This window comes from Psammomys obesus, unplaced genomic scaffold, assembly GCF_907164565.1.
Source record: "Psammomys obesus unplaced genomic scaffold, mPsaObe1.curated_primary_1811, whole genome shotgun sequence".
In the NCBI taxonomy this organism is placed as follows: domain Eukaryota; kingdom Metazoa; phylum Chordata; class Mammalia; order Rodentia; family Muridae; genus Psammomys; species Psammomys obesus.
The window spans coordinates 714,063-718,810 of NW_026594152.1; positions in this window are offsets into that span (position 1 = coordinate 714,063).

The following is a 4,748-nucleotide window of genomic DNA, read 5'->3' on the forward strand; positions in this document are numbered from 1 at the left end:
TGTGTGTGTGTGTGTGTGTGTGTGTGTGTGTGTGTGTGTGTGTGTGTTTGTGGCACCCTGACGATGCTCCTCCCTGTGGCCACTCGGTGGCGCTGTACCTCACAATTCAATTTGCAGAAGCAGCTTTGCTTCTCCAGATTCCTCCGGAACTTGCAGACACAGAATTTTGTTGTCTGTAAGTCAAGACTGCAGAATGCTCAAGAGTATGCAAGCACCCGAGAGTCTGCGGACATCCCTAAGCGTCACTACCAGAGCTGTTTTTCAGCACCCTCACAATACTGTACATATTAAAGATAAGAAAGCACAAACAGTGTGGTGAGCAAAACTCAACAGGGCACGCTTGCCTGGAAAGCCTGACGACTCAAGTTTGATCCTCAGAACCCACAAAAAAGTACGGGAATACATAGCAAACGAGGTTGTCCATATGTGTGTTTTTACACATTAACCTCCCTCCCTCCCTCCCTCTCTCTCTCTCTCTTCTTACAGGGAAACTCACTGTGTCCTGGATAATGACTTTGAACCTGTGATTCTCCTGCCTTCAGCACTGGCTTTATGGGATGTGCCCCCACACCTGACTTATGTGGTGCTGGGATGAGACCGGGAGCTTCACCCATGATAAGCAAGCGGTCTATCACCACAGCCACATGCTCAGCCCAGCTGGACTTTTTTAAAGAAATATTTATTTATTTATTTATTACAATCTATTCACTTTGTATCTCTGCTGTATCTCCCTCCATCTCCTCCCAGGCCCACTCACCCTCCCTCTTCTCCTCCCATGCCCTTTCCCTAGTCCTCTGATAGGAGAGGTTCTCCAACCCTTCCATCCGACCCTAACTTAATCAGGTCTCATCAGGGCTGGCTGCATCATCTTCCTCTGTGGCCTGGCAAGGCTGCACCTCCCAAGGAAAGATGATCAAAGAGCCAGCCACTGAGTTCATGTCAGAGACAGCCCCTGCTCCACTTACTAGAGAACAAACTTGGAAACGGAGACTCCTATGGGCTTCCTCTGAGCAGGGGATCTAGGTCCTCTCCATGCATGGTCCTTAGTTGGAGTGTCAGTCTCTGCAGGCGCTCCTGGGCCCAGGTATTTTGGCTCTGTTGTTCTCCTTGTGGAGTTCCTGTCCCCTCCAGATCTTTCTATCTCCTTCTTCTTCCATAAGATTCCCAGTATTCTGGCCAAAGTTTGGCTATGAGTCTCAGTATCTCCCTCCTTACCCTGATGGGTAGTCTTTCAGAGGCCACTGTAGACCTGTCCTGTTCCCTGTCTTCTACTTCTGATGTCTATCCTGTTTGCCCTTTTGAATGAGGTTTGAGCATCTTCACTAGGGTCCTCTTTGTTGTTTAGCTTCTTTAGGACTATAGATTTTAGTATGCTTATCCTATATAATATGACTATTACCCACTTTTAAGTGAGTATATACCATGTGTGTCTTTCTGCTTCTGGGTTACCTCACTCAGGACAACATCATGGCTTCACCACTTGGACTTTTTTCAGTTCTCTATTTAAAATGTCTTCAGCTACTCGGAATCCTTCCTTTCCCTGATGCCCCATCAGAGCCCATCCACACTTCACCCTCCACTTTTCTTTTTTATGTTCAAGACTTCCTAAATACACTCTTGTCTCTTACTCAGAATATCATCGTTGCTCCTATCACTTTTATATGCAAATTTACCCAAGAGATTAGTCCCACAATAAAATAATCAAGCACTGCTTCTTCCTCAGGAGGCTGGTTTTGGGTGAGAATTTGTAAATTGTGGGTTAAAGGCTACCCAACAGCTGCAAAACCCAAACCTCTCAGGTCTATAACCCACGAATTTACAGCCCGTTGTGTGGATTCAAACAGAAACTAGTGGAGGCCTGGGGAGATGACTCACCAATTAAGAGTGCTGGCTGTTCTTGCAGAGGACTTGGGTTTGAGTCACCGCACCCACACGGAGCTCACAACCACCTGTAACTCCAACCTTGGGAGATCCGATGCCTTCTCTTCGCCTCCATGAGAAGGCGTGCATGTGGCGCATGCACATACATGCGGGCAAAGCACCCACACACATAGGATAAAAACAAACAAAGCTTATGGAAAACAACAGAGACTGGAGCAGAAGGCCTTGCTTTTCCAGTCAGACAGCATGTGTCTTGGTCACAGTAGCAACTCACAGTTTCTTCAGGTTATCTAAGAGGTCAGCATTGAGAGGCTTCCAGAAGGGCGGAAGACACTCCATCTTAGACTCTAGGATATGGTGTGGCCTTTATAGTGCCCAGAAGGACTAAAGCACGCCCGGCCTGGGCTGCGAGGGCGCTCACAGCTGAGTCTCTAGGGAAAGCACCCCATGCCAACAGGTGGCTGCCTCCTCCAGTTTCAGCCTTGCTCCAGGAGGAGGGCTGTGGCCATGCTGCCTCAAAGAAGCACATAAAGTCTTCTCTGCATTTCAAACTGAAGAGAGCCTTAGGGACCTGGATCCAGCCAGGAGTTCTGCGACATCTTCACCTCAGTTAGCTATAAATTACAAAATACTTTGAGTGCATGATGGAAGTCATCACTGTTGCTCTTCGACAAATGGGAAAACACGCTTGCGAAGGACAGCACTCTGCTGGCCTGTACAAAAGCCCAGAGCACCACGGGATACTTACCAGCCCATGGTTAGGGCTTCTGTTTGTTCTTTTTTTTCTTTAAAGATTTAAAAAATAATCTGTACAGGTGTATGCATGTTTTTTCTGCACATACATCAGTGCTCCACATCTATCCTTGTATGCAGGGGGTCAGAAGAGACTTGAATCCCCTGAGAATGCTTGATGCCATGAGCCACCATGTGGGTGCTGGGAACTGAACCTGTATCCTCTGGAGGAGCAGCCATGTTCTTAACTTCTGAGCCATATCTTGAGCTCCAGATGGAACTTTGTTTTTGCTTATCTATCAGTTCTTTTTCCTCTATTAATTCAAATTTTGTCAAAAGTTTTAACATCTCTTTTATCTGTACGTATACTATATGTAATTAACCAATGATAAATGAACATCATTTAAGCTTAAAAATTATGTTTGGGACCAACTCTTTGTCAAACATCTTTAAATATAATTTGGCAACTTGATTGCCCTTGATTGTTTAAACTTTTAAAACTTGGGTAATAAGATAAAATTAATTTATTTCAGTGATAATATATAAGTTTTAAAAAGCTATGTAGTAACTACAGATAATACTTTATCTGTTTCTCTACATTTAAATTTCTTTAAAAGTATCGAGGCATATGCACACACCTTTGACCCCAACACTCAAGAGGCAAGGGCAGAATCTCTGAGTCCGAGGCTAGCCTGATCTACAGAGTGAGTTCCAGGACAGTCAGGGTTACACAGAGAAGCCTTGTCTCAAAAAACTTAAAAAAAAACGTATTAAGGCAGATTTTTACAGTTGTGAGACACTCGATTATTCTGAAGATCTTCAATCAATGATAGATTTTAGAAGATATCTTTACATTAACTCTAAAAGACAATGAAATCAAAGCTCATGATAACAATTTTACAGAGAGAGAGAGAAAAAAAAAAAGGACACCATAAAACTGTACCCTGAGCTAAGTGGCCAGTTACATATGTAACCAGCACTCAGCAGGTGCAATAAGGACAACAGAGAGCTGCAAGTTCAAGGACAGCTGGGGTGCACAGCAGGGGAAAAGGGAAAAATGAAACCCCAAACAAACAACAAAAGCCTTTCCTTTACCCAGTGGTATAAGCACCCAAAGTAATACTGTGTGCACAGCTGAGATGCTGCCTAAGTTTGTGACAACCACGTTCACAGATGCCATATGCTGAAATGATGACTCGATTCTCTCAAAGGCCTGTTTATGTTTGTATGTATATTCTGATAAGTTATTATAACTAACAAAAACCTGCCCAAACTACAAGCCAACCGTGAGGAATCTGGGTATTTACCCCAAGCAGTCTGCAAAATGACAAATAATTTAAGTCTCTGGCAAACTAAAAAAAATCTCTTATTAATATTTCTTTCCCACTGAGACAGATTCAAAGAGAATAAATATAAACTTCTTTTAACCCATCCTCCAACAACTAATAAAAATAGAAATGTTTCCCCTGCTTGGGAGTATTAATGGGAACTCGATATCACTATAAAAATCTCTCAACTGTGTGTCCTTACGCCCATATCAGGGAGGCCGTGTCCCGTTTACAGTTACTCACAAACCTGGCAACGGCTTGTCCGCGTTCCTCACGTCCCCCCAGAGGAACACCGAGGCTATTAACTAATATCAGAGTTGCCCTTCTCCCATGTGAAATCTCTTTCAAGTAGACACCATTAAAATGATTTTAAAGACCTTTGAGATTTTGATCGGGTCAGCACGTTTGCTGTTTATGTATTTGCTATTTCATTTCTGAAAGCTCATAAAATTCCTTTATTTCTAGCTGAAGTGAATCCTTTGTAAAACAAAAAAATATGTTTCTAACCTTTTGTGGTCAGTTAAAACACACACATGAAAAAACAAACCGTTGAGTTTTAAGTTAGTATTTAGGGGCTGGAGAGATGGTTCAGTAGTTAACAGCACTTGCTGCTCTTACATAGGACCTGGGTTCAATTCCCAGCACCTACACGGAGGTTCACAACCCTTTGTAACTCAAGTGCCAGGGGCTCTAACGTCCCCTTCCGGCCTCCACAAGCACCAGGCACGCACGTGGTGCGCAGACATTCAAGCAGGCAAAACACGCATGCACACAAAATGAAAATAAAGCAGCGTTTTTAAAAGTGTG